Genomic DNA, 17,415 nt, shown 5'->3' on the forward strand with positions numbered 1-17,415 from the left:
GAGTGGAGGGTGGACCTCCGATCCGTACAGCGAAGGGTAGGTCTTAAACCCTTAGTGTGGCGCAAAGGTCTCCAGTTCTTATAGAGGAGGGTTGAATTCAAGTTCTAGGAATGGATGGAACGCCTCCAGTAGTAGGAAGGGATCGTAGCAGTGGATCATAACCCTCCAGGCTTGAAAACGAGGATCAGGTGTATTTTGCTGTTAAAATCCATAGTTAGAAGTAAAGGGAGCGCCAACTTACAGACGATGGTCTGTCGAAGTAACACCGGCTTCTTGCCTGTGCGGTGAATCTTCGTGCAAATCCTTGAACTGAAGCTGGCCTTTGAAATAAAACTGGCCCTCGAGTAAGAGATAGTTTTGACAGTAAGGAGGTGATCCTTGACCAGTGGCTATAACTCAGTGCTTGATATGCTGTGCCGATAACTGAAGACTTTCCTCAAGTTATTGCTCGAATGAGACATAGCAGCTGACCCTTTAATACAAGTTCGCCCTTGAAAGGATATTGCCCCTGAAGTGTGAGACGGTGGTTCTTGAATGAAAACTGGACCTCAAGCGCCGAGTTCGAGTACCACCTTGAAATGTGCCAACTACATATATATATATATATATATATATATATATATATATATATATATATATATATATATATATATATATATATATATATATATATATATATATATATATATATATACGTATATATATTCCATACATCTACATACAACTGGCCCTTGAGTGGAGGCTAGCGACCCCTTAGAGTGGGCTGGGCCCTCATGGGGCATGTGGAATTTTTGAGAGGTGCCAACAAGTGCCAACAAGTGCCAACAATGACCACCCAGAGGTAGTAGGTGTTTCTTCCAAAGCTTTTTAGAAATCACAGATGTTGGTAGACCAGAGTCCACCAACATTCACTTCTGCCCTACCCGATTTCTTAATAAAACAAAAAGATGTCTTTATTTGGCAGTTTTATTGTACCTTCATTGTTGTAGAGAGAGAGAGAGAGAGAGAGAGAGAGAGAGAGAGAGAGAGAGAGAGAGAGAGAGAGAGAGAGAGACATACAGATATCATTATTTCATTCACAATTTCTGGAATCAAGAGCCCTGGGCCTGTATCAAGGCGCCCTCTTAGAGAAAGATTCTCTACAAGATAAGTTGAATTATTGATTAAGAAAAAATTAAGATAGTGAAATAAAAGATTAAAAAAAAAGCTAATGAAGATACAGACATTAATAAATAAACAAAAGAGAATAAAAGCACTGAGAGAAGTGTGAGGTGTCTCATAACTATATTTGTATGTCTCATAACAATAAAATACTTTCAGATGAGCTGATGTAGGTAACATCTCTTATCTTGTAAATAACGTTAGGAATGCTTACCCTAACCTTGTAAAACCCTGTGTAAAACAAAAATAAATACAGTTTGCAGAGGGTAACTTTATCGAGACGTTTCGCCCATGGAACAGGCGAACAGTTTGGAGCCTTTCCACACGCATGCGTTCGTCCACAACAAGTGGAAACAACGAATAGAACACACAATGCCCGCGGCTGTGTGGTGAGAAATAATCCTTGTAAATAATATCGCTCGTTTACGAAAGGTTCGTTAGGAAAACAGGACAAGTGTTTCCTGACGCGGGTCTTAGTCATATGATGACCAGCAGCTGGAGCTTTCGGTCATCTAATCGAGGCCTACTGCTGGCTTACCCTATCTATCCCTTTAAAAATTATGTATGTAACCCACCCTATGTGATGGAATATGACCGGGGGAACATTTTTATTCACTGTGTAACTGTAATACAGAATTGGGTAACAGTAAATAGTCAGAGTCAGTCTGCTTTTGATGGTAATACTTATATATGCATTTAGCTTTCCTGGGTTAGCAACCCAGGAAAGCCAATCAGCGTGGCTTATTTCCATTGGGGTTCTTTGGTCCTCTACCCCAGGATGCGACCCACAGCTGTTAGCTGACACTCAGGTACCTTATTTACTGCTAGGTGAACGGGTGAAAAGTAACACGTTCATCGTTCCACTCGTGCCGGAATCAAAGTTGGATCCTTCAGATGTGAGGAAAAGCCGCTACCACCTAAACCAGAAGCCCCCTGTTTCGAGTCGCATGCTGGAGGAGGATCGAAAACAGTACCCAAATAGATATAAGCCACAATGTTTGACTTTCTTGGGTTATCTTGGGTTGCTAACCCTCCAGCGTTGCTGATTCGATGTCTTCTTCAACGAGCAGATTAATGAACGCCCACTGAAAATAATCCAGTTTGACGACAGTGGCTTTGTTGAATAAGTTTATTCAGGTACACATCATAACAGTTACATAAATTATCGTACACGGCAGCGTGTGTAGATTACCTGTCCTGAGTTACGGAAATAAGGCGTTTCCAGTGAAAATAAATCACTGACTTTTTTGGGGGGTTATCCTTGGTAATTTACACTATGTATGATAATTGTACTTACGTGTTCTTGTGTCCAAATAAACTTTCGGTGCCCCGTGGCCTGGTGGCTAAAGCTCTCGCTTCGCACGGCGGCGAGTGTCTGGGTTCGATTCCCAGCGAGGGTAGAAACACTGGGTGTTTCCTTGTACCGGTTGTCTATGTTCATCCATCAATAAAATTGGTACCTGAGTGTTAGTCGACTGGTGTGGGTCGCATCCTGGGACAAAACTGACCTAATTTGCCCGAAATGCTGTGCATAACAAGCGGCTTTCTATATAGTAGTATGTCATTGATGTCAACTAGGCCTGTATACCTTGTACATGTACTTGTAGAAATAAAGATATTATTAGTATTACTAACAGTCCAAAAAAAAAATTTCTTCTTATATTAGTTATTACTAAAATATTTATACATTTTCTTTTATTTTGTATTATTGAGAGCATGGTGCGTCTCAATAAAGGTGTAACTATGTTATTTTAATGATGAAGACGGTCACATAAATAATCTTTATTTCTACAAGTACATGTACAGTATACAGACCTAGTTGACATCAGTGGCATAGTACTATGTAAAAAGCCACTTGTTATGCACAGCATTTCGGGCAAATTAGGTCAGTTTTGTCCCAGGATGCGACCCACACCAGTCGACTTACACCCAGGTACCCATTTTATTGATGGATGAACCTAGACAACCGGTATAAGGAAACACACCCAGTGTTTCTACCCGGCCAGGAATCGATCCCTGACCCTCAGCGTGTAAAAAAAGAGCTTTTGCCACCAGTCCACGGTGACCTATGTGTAGATTACCTAGGATAACCCATAAAAAGTCAAAATGATAGATTGTTAGAGATTGAAGATAAGATAAGATTTGTTTGGATTTTTAACCCAGAGGGTTAGCCGTCCAGGGTGTAACCTACGAAAGTCAGTGCGTCATCTGGCACTATCCGTCTTATTTCCATTGTGGACTTTCAGTCTTGTCCCCCAGGATGCGAACGACACCACTCGTGCTGGGCGAGCACGGACAGCATGTGTAAGGAAATACCCCCAATGTTTCTACCAGTGTCCTTGGTCGAACCACGGACACTCACTGTGTTAGGCGAGAGCTATGCCAGAGGATCAGTGACCCAAGATAATCGAACGCAGTCACTGTCATCAGTCTACCAGGCTTATTTCCACTAAGTTCCTTGAATGCTCGTTAACCCCCCTGAATGCGACTCAACAGTCACCTGACACCCAAATACCTACTGACTCCTAGGTGAACAGGGGCAAGAGGTATTAGGAAACACGCCTAACGTTAGGTATTACACACCTAACATTTTTTTCAGAGTGGTTTGAGAGCACACTTAAATGATATATCAGGTAGATTTAACGATACCCCGGCCGGGATTGAACCCGCGGTCAGAGAGTCTCAAAACTCCAGCCCGTCGCGTTAGCCACTAGACCAGCTAGCCACAATAAGATTCGTCTAACTAGGTATATTTCTACACCATAGGTAGGTTAGCACAGGCACCACTGTGACCACAAATGCAAGTTTTTACAGACGAATCTCCAGCTAGCGCGGCCGTGACGAACTCTAGCTCAAGTCCCTTCACTGCCGTCAACATGACTCACGAAATCGTAATAACACGATTGCAAACAAACCATACCCCGGCCGGGATTGAACCCGCGGTCAGAGAGTCTGAAAACTCCAGCCCGTCGCGTTAGCCACTAGACCAGCTAGCCACGGACACGCTAGCTGGAGATTCGTCTGTAAAAACTTGCATTTGTGGTCACAGTGGTGCCTGTGCTAACCTTCCTATGGTGTAGAAATATACCTAGTTGGACGAATCTTATTGTGGCTAGCTGGTCTAGTGGCTAACGCGACGGGCTGGAGTTTTGAGACTCTCTGACCGCGGGTTCAATCCCGGCCGGAGTATGGTTTGTTTGCAATCGTGTTATTACGATTTCGTGAGTGAGGTAGATTTAACCTTAGGGTAACCCAGTCATCCATGTTTCTGCCCTAAATAAACACAAGTCTGAACAACCCCAGTGGAAATAAGTCACCTTGTCTGGTTTTTGGTGTACCTGTACTTAAATAAACTTACTTAGACGACTCTCCGTGTGTAGCAACATTCGCAGACTGAGAACCTCAGTGGAAATGAAGTCACAGTTATCGAGGAAAAAATGGTCACTGGACCTTCAGTGAAGATGTCCTTGGTCAATGCATTCGTCTTTATTACTATTATTATAATAAAAAAATGAAGTATTCCTCTATTTTTCCTTTAAATTTTACCTTCTTATCACACTTACTTTGCTTAAGTTAAATCTGCGTAATTTACCTCCAGTAGACGCCTATAATAATCGTGTACCTACTGCAGCCATCGTTCAGTTTTATGAAACTGTGAAGTTATGTGAGAATTTCCTAAAGAAACCTACCTGACCATCCTGTCAAATGAGGGTTAAACGGAACACTGTTTACAGATACTTATTCTGTAGCACTTTGGCAGGATTGTTGATCTTTCTCCTCTGCATCACGAACACGTAAGATGACAGGTAAATCGTACAAACTTCTTAAATTCAATATACACGTACCTTTACTTTCCTGTGCGGTTGTCAGTAGTTGTTAATTCTTTATTTCGTTTCTCACCCAGCAGTCCAGGGCTGAGACCTGGCCGTGATGTAAGCAACTAACAGAACCATTAGCAAATCCTGACTCTACCAAGGGAGTTAATTTGTTCGCTTTACTGTGCAGTCCAGTGAGTCCATACCTCTGAATGGTAGTTAAAAGATTAGAGATATAATGTTTCCAAGGGATGATTCCATGCAGTCTGCTAACTCATTGAGGTCAATGTCTTATATTACAGAAAATTAGTGAGTTAATATTAGTGAGTCTAGAGGTAATCATAAAATTTAATTATAAAAGAAATAAATCTTTTTATAGATAATTACTAATAGTAATTCATTAGCCATAGAAACGACACATGTATATTACAGAGCCTAATCATTTATTAGCTCATGTACCAGGATGTTGGAGAACAACACAGAACAATGAATCTAACTTAACTAAGATAAGATTTTGTTGGTATTTTAAACCTGGAGTGTGTCACCCAGGATAACCCAATAAAGCCAGTGCGTCATCGAGTACTGTCTTATTTCCATTGTGGTCCCCCAGAATGCTACCCCATAACAGTCGGCTAACACCTCAGTACCAACATGTAAAGAAACATGTCTGACGTCTCACCCGTGTCACCCTCAGCTGAGGACTGCCGATCAAGCCTGAATTTCTTATAATTTATATAAATGCCCTTGCAACAGTGTTTACAAATATCGCAGAAAAAATAAAATGAAGGCTATATAATTTATAAGCAGATATCATTAAACAGAACTACAGACCAATAGCACTAACATCCCATATCATAAAAATCTTTGAAAGGGTCCTAAGAAGCAAGATCACCACCCATCTAGAAACCCATCAGTTACACAACCCAGGGCAACATGGGTTTAGAACAGGTCGCTCCTGTCTGTTTCAACTATTGGTCACTACGACAAGGTCCTAAATGCACTAGAAGACAAAAAGAATGCAGATGTAATATATACAGACTTTGCAAAAGCCTTCGACAAGTGTGACCATGGCGTAATAGCGCACAAAATGCGTGCTAAAGGAATAACAGGAAAAGTCGGTCGATGGATCTATAATTTCCTCACTAACAGAACACAGAGAGTAGTCGTCAACAGAGTAAAGTCCGAGGCAGCTACGGTGAAAAGCTCTGTTCCACAAGGCACAGTACTCGCTCCCATCTTGTTCCTCATCCTCATATCCGACATAGACAAGGATGTCAGCCACAGCACCGTGTCTTCCTTTGCAGATGACACCCGAATCTGCATGACAGTGTCTTCCATTGCAGACACTGCAAGGCTCCAGGCGGACATCAACCAAATCTTTATGTGGGCTGCAGAAAACAATATGAAGTTCAACGATGAGAAATTTCAATTACTCAGATATGGTAAACATGAGGAAATTAAATCTTCATCAGAGTACAAAACAAATTCTGGCCACAAAATAGAGCGAAACACCAACGTCAAAGACCTGGGAGTGATCATGTCGGAGGATCTCACCTTCAAGGACCATAACATTGTATCAATCGCATCTGCTAGAAAAATGACAGGATGGATAATGAGAACCTTCAAAACTAGGGAGGCCAAGCCCATGATGACACTTTTCAGGTCACTTGTTCTATCTAGGCTGGAATATTGCTGCACACTAACAGCACCTTTCAAGGCAGGTGAAATTGCTGACCTAGAAAATGTACAGAGAACTTTCACGGCGCGCATAACGGAGATAAAACACCTCAGTTATTGGGAGCGCTTGAGGTTCCTAAACCTGTATTCCCTGGAACGCAGGAGGGAGAGATACATGATTATATACACCTGGAAAATCCTAGAGGGACTAGTACCGAACTTGCACACGAAAATCACTCACTACGAAAGCAAAAGATTTGGCAGACGATGCACCATCCCCCCAATGAAAAGCAGGGGTGTCACTAGCACGTTAAGAGACCATACAATAAGTGTCAGGGGCCCGAGACTGTTCAACTGCCTCCCAGCATACATAAGGGGGATTACCAACAGACCCCTGGCAGTCTTCAAGCTGGCACTGGACAAGCACCTAAAGTCAGTTCCTGATCAGCCGGGCTGTGGCTCGTACGTTGGTTTGCGTGCAGCCAGCAGCAACAGCCTGGTTGATCAGGCTCCGATCCACCAGGAGGCCTGGTCACAGACCGGGCCGCGGGGGCGTTGACCCCCAGAACTCTCTCCAGGTCTCTCCAGGTAATTATAATCACGTGGGAGCGCTAAACCCGTAGGATTATACAGCGCAATTGGGGGGGGAGGCATTTAGGCTCAGTTCAGGGAACTGGAGCATAGATCCAATTCCCTAGATCAAGAGCCCCTCACCAGCGTCAAGGAACCTCCCTTGAGAGGCATCATTAAACAAGAAGACACAGTGACAATTAAGGTTGTAAAGACACCACTTCACAATGTTTCAAACACTTGTTTTGAGAAGACACGCCATCTAGGAGAGAGAAGAAAACACTAGCCTCTAGTCATACTGCTCCCGGGCATAATCAGAAGGCAGTAGACTTAATGTATTCTTGTTGCTGAAGCAAGTTACGGTATCTAAATTATTTACACGTGTTTATAAATAAAATATATAAATATTTCTCGAACATTTGTGAGCACCTTGACTCAGCGTTGGGAAAAAAAAAGCATTCACCCAGCATGGATAAACAGTTTTTCTGACAAATAGTATTGACTAAAGAATGACAATACAGACAGAATGTGACACAGACGTGTGTGCACACTTACAACACTTTACTGGAATATTCAAGGTGTGCATAAGAGTGCTTAGTGGACATTCTGCTGGCCAAGTTAGTATCTGGTTAGTCCAGCATCATCTAGCGGAGCAAACAAGAGATATTGAAACAATACACCCGCACGTAGAAGAATGAAACTAATGATAACGTTTCGGTCCGACTTGAACCATTAACTATTGGTCCAAGTCGGACCGAAACGTCGTCGTAAGTTTCATTATCCTATATGGAGGTTATTTGTGTATTGTTCCAGTCACGGTATTGTGATTTTTTTATTATTCAGATATACTGAGATTAAACTCATTACTGGAACTGATTCGACAAGGAAGTAAAGCAACGAACGGGAACAGTTCAATAGATTAAAAAATAGCAACAAAATAGAAAACAACAATAAAACAATATCAACAAGAGAAACAAAAACAAAGAGAGAACAACAGCAGCGAGGTGGGGAAAAAAAATACCTAGAAGGATCATAATGACATAAATTAGCTGGACAGTGTTCATAATTATTATTGCGTGAAGGTCAGGGGCAAGACGTGTATGGACTGATGAAGCCACTGTGTGGCGAAACGTTTCCTCATTAAAGATACCCGAGTGTTGCAAATGTGTCTAATTTATTAACCTGTCGGTATTCTGAAGCAGTCATCTACATGATGACTTCGTATTCCCTTTCATACCTTGTTTTAAAACTGTGTATTTAGTTTACCTCCATCTACCTCCAGTTTTCTGCACTTCTCTACTTCTCCGAGGCTGTTATCATTTTTTTTTTTCATTTTCTGTCCGTGGCGTGTTTGTGTTCGCACCACAGACCATTGGTTCTAATCCTCCCTATAATTCCCAAATTTACATTTTATGTAGTAATTAGCTCTTATTTATCTAAGATGAGAGAAGTGAAGTGGGGCTGGTGTGTGTGTGTGTGTGTGTGTGTATGTGTGTGTGTAACTTTCGTTGTTGGTGCACACAAGCTGGCCTTGTTGCGTGGTGCACAGAGGGGAATGGAGGAGTGGAAGGAGGATGAGGGATTGCAGGCAAAGACCGTTGCATTACCCCCTGGATACAAGAGCTGTTACACTCTTTCCTCACAACTCTGCTCAATATATCTCGCTTCCCCTTTCTCTCTCTCTCTCTCTCTCTCTCTCTCTCTCTCTATATATATATATATATATATATATATATATATATATATATATATATATATATATATATATATATATATATATATATATATATATATATATATATATATATATATATATATATATATATGTATATATATATATATATATATATAAATATATATATATATACATATATATGTATATATATATATATACATATGCGAAACAACCACGGGGGAGTAGAATGATAGCTCTAGGCCTTTCGCGTTGCAATCAACACATCATCAGGAGCTTGCAAAATTGCAGAAAAGAGGAAGATGTCCAATTAAGTACGTTCCTAAAGGACCGTCTTCACCGTGGTTCTTTTGCATCCTGTATCGCTTGGTTTGCGATAAACATACCTTTCGTGGTATGTGGAAAACAGGAGGGCATTGTCTCATCCCAGCTTCTTCAACTGCGACCACATGAATCTTGTCTACAAGATTCATGAATCTTGTCTACAAGATTCATGTGGTCGACGTCTGCTTCCCTTGCATTTTCCAGTAGCAATGTTCCTGGCCTGGTATTTGCTGCCGCGGTAAGGATCCACGAAAGCGACCCGAAGCTTGTGCATATGTGATTTTGTTTTTATCTTGACGGAAACGATACGAGTCGCCGTGAGAGCATCGATCACTTTCTTAAGAATTTTTCGAACGCGGTGAGATACAAACTGAGTGTTACGCGTTTTCACTTCGCTAGGTTGGTTGTGAGGTTGTGGCGGAGAGAAAGAGAGAGAGAGAGAGAGAGAGAGAGAGAGAGAGAGAGAGAGAGAGAGAGAGAGAGAGAGAGAGAGAGAGAGAGAGAGAGAAAGAGAGAGAGAGAGAGAGAGAAAGAGAGCAAGATCTCTTACGGCAACCGCTTGTCGTGTAGAGTGTCGGGCGGATACTCACCAGTCAACTTATTGAAGGAGGAACTCAAGATGCATTGAATTTCCGGAGTTATGCCAGGTGGTGAAGGTAGAATCTGTTCTGTGGCTCGATTAGTAGCGCACTCAGCTCACTCACTGAGTTCCTTTGTTAGATCCCCTATTTTTCCTTAAGACATCTGCTGTCCCTGTTCACCCAGTAGTAAGTAGGTACCCGGGTGTTAGTCTACTGCTGTGGGTCACACACTGGGGACAAAATTAACCTAGTTTTTCCGAAATTCTCTGCATAACCAGGGGCTTTTTTATATAGCATGTCAGCTAGGTTTATATATATCGTACATGTACGTGTAGATTATTATCATTATTCATAGTGGCACATGACGGAACGGTTAGGGTTGAAACCCATGGCAAGTAAGTGCTACAACTCACAGGCCATGGGTTCAAACCTCACCCGTTCCGTGATTTGCTTGCAATCGTGTTATTAAGATTTCGTGAGACCTGCGGTTCGTGCGGTGAGGGAAGCAAGTGACCCCGTAGGGGGATTTCTCAAACCGACTGGCGTGTTTGGACGTGAATCCTCGATTGCCCTGTGTCCCAGTGTCGTAGCTTGCTGTTGATGCGTATGTGAGACCTGCTAGCAGACGGATGATGCCTAAGTAAAGCGATGAAATACCTTCATAACGCGTGGTTGACTGTCCTGACTCCTGCGATTCGTGTGTCGCTCCGACAGCCAGTCGGGGCGACACACGAGATATCAACAATGTGACTATGTGTCACTAGTGTAAGAGTAACAATAATAGTAAATAATAATAATAATAATAATAATAATAATAATAATAATAATAATAATAATAATAATAATAATAATAATAATAATAATATTATTATTATTATTATTATTATTATTATTATTATTATTATTATTATTATTATTATTATTATTACTATTATTATTATTATTATTATTATTATTATTATTATTATTATTATTATTATTATTATTATTATTATTATTATTATTATTAATCTCTTACATAAAAAGGCACTGCATGACCCCTACAGATTTAACTCTCTCTCATGAATATAATTAAAATCTACTTCATCATACAGCTGTCATGTGATCCTTTCCCATGCACCACTGGCGGCCATGCACAGACTAACACATGCAGTGTTGAGGGCCATGCACATAAACCCACATAAAATGACAATTGTTCTTCTGCACTGCCGCGTCCACCTGAAATGCAATATGGGTCAGGGTGTAATACCTGGCTCTCCCCAACAAGTCCGCTCGCTTGTGCTGCACGACAGCCATGGCTAACTTACGCTCCGCTGTGCTGCACGACAGTCATGGCTAACTTACGTTCCGCTGTGCTACACGACAGCCATGGCTAACTTACGCTCCGCTGTGCTGCACGACAGCCATGGCTAACTTACGCTCCGCTGTGCTGCACGACAGCCATGGCTAACTTACGCTCCGCTGTGCTGCACGACAGCCATAGCTAACTTACGCTCCGCTGTGCTGCACGACAGCCATAGCTAACTTACGCTCCGCTGTGCTGCACGACAGCCATAGCTAACTTACGCTCCGCTGTGCTGCACGACAGCCATAGCTAACTTACGCTCCGCTGTGCTGCACGACAGCCATAGCTAACTTACGCTCCGCTGTGCTGCACGACAGCCATAGCTAACTTACGCTCCGCTGTGCTGCACGACAGCCATAGCTAACTTACGCTCCGCTGTGCTGCACGACAGCCATAGCTAACTTACGCTCCGCTGTGCTGCACGACAGCCATAGCTAACTTACGCTCCGCTGTGCTGCACGACAGCCATGGCTAACTTACGCTCCGCTGTGCTGCACGACAGCCATGGGTAACCTACGTTCCGCTGTGCTGCACGACAGCCATGGCTAACTTAAGCTCCGCTGTGCTGCACGACAGCCATAGCTAACTTACGCTCCACTGTGTAACTCGTATAGAGTAGGGTAGAAGCACATAGTTTATGGATTTTTAAAGCCTATCGAATAATTTAATCCTTTAAAAGAGGACTAAACTAAACTGAAAGTGCAATTTATATACACTGAGAGACACTCAACTCTCAATGTTTATATGCTGCAAACTGTTGATGTTTCCAGTTTATTAAAAACTACATAAATCTTCGTTTCGGCTGGACTCGGAAAACTTGACTAATGTTGTTAGGTAAGACACATATGCAACAGTTAGACATCTTTATTCCGAAACGTTTCGCCTACACAGTAGGCTTCTTCAGTCGAATACAGAAAGTAGGCAGGAGCAGTAGAGATGTGAAGACGATGTAATCAGTCCATCACCCTTAAAGTCGTAGAATTTGAGGTTGTCAGGAACTATCTGAAGATCAAGCGACAGTGCGGAGACTTAAATACTGTCGGAAGGAGAGGTGCAGGGTAGTAGTAGTAGTAGTAGTAGTAGTAGTAGTAGTAGTAGTAGTAGTAGTAGTAGTAGTGAGAGGCAACTGAGAGGTCATGTCCCTCTCAGATCCAACCCTTCTCACTTGAAAAGCTTGTCCAAGGTGTTTTCTGTACCAAGATGCCACGTGTTGCAGTGTCTGACAAGATGAACATCAAAATGGTATACAATACCGACAGGTTGTTAGGTAAGACACATATGCAACAGTTAGACATCTTTATTCCGAAACGTTTCGCCTACACAGTAGGCTTCTTCAGTCGAATACAGAAAGTAGGCAGGAGCAGTAGAGATGTGAAGACGATGTAATCAGTCCATCACCCTTAAAGTCGTAGAATTTGAGGTTGTCAGTCCCTCGGCCTGGAACTGAACTTCTCCAGGCCGAGGGACTGACAACCTCAAATTCTACGACTTTAAGGGTGATGGACTGATTACATCGTCTTCACATCTCTACTGCTCCTGCCTACTTTCTGTATTCGACTGAAGAAGCCTACTGTGTAGGCGAAACGTTTCGGAATAAAGATGTCTAACTGTTGCATATGTGTCTTACCTAACAACCTGTCGGTATTGTATACCATTTTGATGTTCATCTTGTCAGACACTGCAACACGTGGCATCTTGGTACAGAAAACACCTTGGACAAGCTTTTCAAGTGAGAAGGGTTGGATCTGAGAGGGACATGACCTCTCAGTTGCCTCTCACTACTACTACTACTACTACTACTACTACTACTACTACTACTACTACTACCCTGCACCTCTCCTTCCGACAGTATTTAAGTCTCCGCACTGTCGCTTGATCTTCAGATAGTTCCTGACAACCTCAAATTCTACGACTTTAAGGGTGATGGACTGATTACATCGTCTTCACATCTCTACTGCTCCTGCCTACTTTCTGTATTCGACTGAAGAAGCCTACTGTGTAGGCGAAACGTTTCGGAATAAAGATGTCTAACTGTTGCATATGTGTCTTACCTAACAACCTGTCGGTATTGTATACCATTTTGATGTTCATCTTGTCAGACACTGCAACACGTGGCATCTTGGTACAGAAAACACCTTGGACAAGCTTTTCAAGTGAGAAGGGTTGGATCTGAGAGGGACATGACCTCTCAGTTGCCTCTCACTACTACTACTACTACTACTACTACTACTACTACTACTACTACTACTACCCTGCACCTCTCCTTCCGACAGTATTTAAGTCTCCGCACTGTCGCTTGATCTTCAGATAGTTCCTGACAACCTCAAATTCTACGACTTTAAGGGTGATGGACTGATTACATCGTCTTCACATCTCTACTGCTCCTGCCTACTTTCTGTATTCGACTGAAGAAGCCTACTGTGTAGGCGAAACGTTTCGGAATAAAGATGTCTAACTGTTGCATATGTGTCTTACCTAACAACCTGTCGGTATTGTATACCATTTTGATGTTGACTAATGTTTCAAGCATATACACACATCTGTTTTTTACGATGTTGAATTTACATCTACGGGCGGTAAGCCCAGCCGTGTCTACGGTAACCCGTCTTGTCTACGGTAACGCCAGTCTTGTCTACGGTAACCCCAGCCTTGTCTACGGTAACCCCAGTCTTGTCTACGGTAACCCCAGCCTTGTCTACGGTAACCCCAGTCTTGTCTACGGTAACCCCAGCCTTGTCTACGGTAACCCCAGTCTTGTCTACGGTAACCCCAGCCTTGTCTACGGTAATCCCAGCCTTGTCTACGGTAACCCCAGCCTTGTCTACGGTAACCCCAGCCTTGTCTACGGTAACCCCAGCCTTGTCTACGGTAACCCCAGCCTTGTCTACGGTAACCCCAGCCTTGTCTACGGTAACCCCAGCCTTGTCTACGGTAACCCCAGCCTTGTCTACGGTAAGCCCAGTCTTGTCTACGGTAACCCCAGCCTTGTCTACGGTAAGCCCAGTCTTGTCTACGGTAAGCCCAGTCTTGTCTACGGTAAGCCCAGTCTTGTCTACGGTAAGCCCAGTCTTGTCTACGGTAACCCCAGCCTTGTCTACCGTAACCCCAGCCTTGTCTACGGTAACCCCAGCCTTGTCTACGGTAACCCCAGCCTTGTCTACGGTAACCCCAGTCTTGTCTACGGCAACCCCAGCCTTGTCTACGGTAACCCCAGCCTTGTCTACCGTAACCCCAGCCTTGTCTACGGTAACCCCAGCCTTGTCTACCGTAACCCCAGCCTTGTCTACGGTAACCCCAGCCTTGTCTACGGTAACCCCAGTCTTGTCTACGGCAATCCCAGCCTTGTCTACGGTAACCCCAGCCTTGTCTACCGTAACCCCAGCCTTGTCTACGGTAACCGCAGCCTTGTCTACGGTAACCCCAATCTTGTCTACGGCAACCCCAGCCTTGTCTACGGTAACCCCAGCCTTGTCTACCGTAACCCCAGCCTTGTCTACGGTAACCCCAGCCTTGTCTACGGTAACCCCAGTCTTGTCTACGGCAACCCCAGCCTTGTCTACGGTAACCCCAGCCTTGTCTACGGTAACCCCAGTCTTGTCTACGGTAACCTCAGCCTTGTCTACGGTAACCCCAGTCTTGTCTACGGTAAGCCCAGCCTTGTCTACGGTAACCCCAGCCTTGTCTACGGTAACCCCAGCCTTGTCTACGGTAACCCCAGCCTTGCCTACGGTAACCCCAGTCTTGTCTACGGTAACCCCAGCCTTGTCTACGGTAACCCCAGTCTTGTCTACGGTAACCCCAGTCTTGTCTACGGTAACCCCAGCCTTGTCTACGGTAACCCCAGTCTTGTCTACGGTAACCCCAGCCTTGTCTACGGTAACCCCAGTCTTGTCTACGGTAACCCCAGCCTTGTCTACGGTAACCCCATCCTTGTCTACGGTAACCCCAACCTTGTCTACGGTAACCCCAGCCCTGTCTACGGTAACCCCAGCCTTGTCTACGGTAACCCCAGCCTTGTCTACGGTAACCCCAGTCTTGTCTACGGTAACCCCAGCCTTGTCTACGGTAACCCCAGTCTTGTCTACGGTAACCCCAGCCTTGTCTACGGTAACCCCAGCCTTGTCTACGGTAACCCCAGCCTTGTCTACGGTAACCCCAGTCTTGTCTACGGTAACCCCAGCCTTGTCTACGGTAACCCCAGTCTTGTCTACGGTAACCCCAGCCTTGTCTACGGTAACCCCAGTCTTGTCTACGGTAACCCCAGCCTTGTCTACGGTAACCCCAGCCTTGTCTACGGTAACCCCAGTCTTGTCTACGGTAACCCCAGCCTTGTCTACGGTAACCCCAGCCTTGTCTACGGTAACCCCAGCCTTGTCTACGGTAACCCCAGTCTTGTCTACGGTAACCCCAGCCTTGTCTACGGTAACCCCAGCCCTGTCTACGGTAACCCCAGTCTTGTCTACGGTAACCCCAGCCCTGTCTACGGCAAACCCAGTCCTGTCTATGATGCACTAGCTCCCCACTCCTGTGATGAGGGGAAACAGCAATTGGCCAACACTCTGGTACCTATTTTCTGCAAAGGTGAGCATGCATCTTACAAATTTAAGGAAATTTACTCATAGTCTCCACCGGCAAAGGAATTACACCCGCTTCCTTCGGTTGTGAGCAGACGTTGCTAGAACTTTACGGCCGATACTTGTCAGATATTTTCTGACACATGAATGAGATATTCATGCCCTTGTACAGACAGGTAGATGGGAGAGGAATTGCGAGTGATCTACCTGAGGGATGAGGGGTGAGGGGCGAGGGATGAGGGGTGAGGGGTGAGGGATGAGGGATGAGGGGTGAGGGGTGAGGGATGTGTTACAGTATTAGAACAGTGATTTCCATAACCGATAAGTTGATGACACATTTGTGCAAGATTTGTAGGTATCTTTATTCTGGAAACGTTACGACAGCCAGTGGTTTCTTCAGTCAAATACGAAAGAGAAGGGTGGAAGATGAGGATGAGTTTGAGGTAATCAGTCCCTCAGCCTGGAGTCAATGTGTTTAGTCCATTCAGTCTAGAAAAAACGATACCCAGATGTTGAACAGGTGTCTCATTTAACACCATAGCACCGTAAGAAGGTAGAAGCACTGCACCAATCCTGATGGCCCAAGCTAGGCAAGTCCAACTCACATCTTCTTTTGTAACTGTCTAACCCATTTTTAAATCTACTCAAAGCTTTTCACTTCAAGACGCAGGGAATAGGAAATGTATCACCTTAAAAGTAGATAAGAAAAGAAAAGAGCGGAATAAGAATGGAGGGGAATCAGATAGGGGATGAAGATGGCAGATATACAATAGGGAAGGAGTAAAATACGAACAGGGAAATAGGTAGTAGGAACTGTTTAGTATGGTGTGAGGGGTTCCTATTTTACTGCTAGGTGAACATGGGCAAGCTATGTCATATAACCCTAATTTCTAAAGGAGTGGACTGGTAAGCCAGCGGAAGGCCTCGGTCAGATGATCAAAAACTCCGGCTGTCATGATATGACTAACCTATGTAAGGAAAGATAGAAGGGAAGGCAAGCAGGTAGGATACAGGATGTAGAGAGATGGAAAGAGGAGATAAGGATGAGAATAACGAGGGAGAGAGATCATGGAGGACACAGCAAAGACTGGTGAGGTGGGGGAGGTTAAACAAACAACCACAAACGAGGTTATTACAGGAAGTACTTGACATCGTGCAAGGTCACTGCGAGGTGACGCCCCTGACCTTAAACTTGAAAACTGCCCTGTGTTGGTGTGTGTACTCACCTAGTTGTGGTTGCGGGGGTCAGATCACAGCTCCTGGTACTCACCTAGTTGTACTCACCTAGTTGTGGTTGTAGGGGGTCAGTTCACAGCTCCTGGTACTCACCTCGTTGTACTCACCTAGTTGTCGTTGCAAAGGTTGGTTCACAGCTCCTGGTACTCACCTAGTTGTGGTTGTAGGGGGTCAGTTCACAGCTCCTGGTACTCACCTCGTTGTACTCACCTAGTTGTCGTTGCAAAGGTTGGTTCACAGCTCCTGGTACTCACCTAGTTGTGGTTGTAGGGGGTCAGTTCACAGCTCCTGGTACTCACCTCGTTGTACTCACCTAATTGTCGTTGCAAAGGTCGGTTCACAGCTCCTGGTACTCACCTAGTTGTGGTTGTAGGGGGTCAGTTCACAGCTCCTGGTACTCACCTCGTTGTACTCACCTAGTTGTCGTTGCAAAGGTCGG

Source organism: Cherax quadricarinatus, chromosome 57, assembly GCF_038502225.1.
Source record: "Cherax quadricarinatus isolate ZL_2023a chromosome 57, ASM3850222v1, whole genome shotgun sequence".
In the NCBI taxonomy this organism is placed as follows: Eukaryota; Metazoa; Arthropoda; class Malacostraca; order Decapoda; family Parastacidae; genus Cherax; species Cherax quadricarinatus.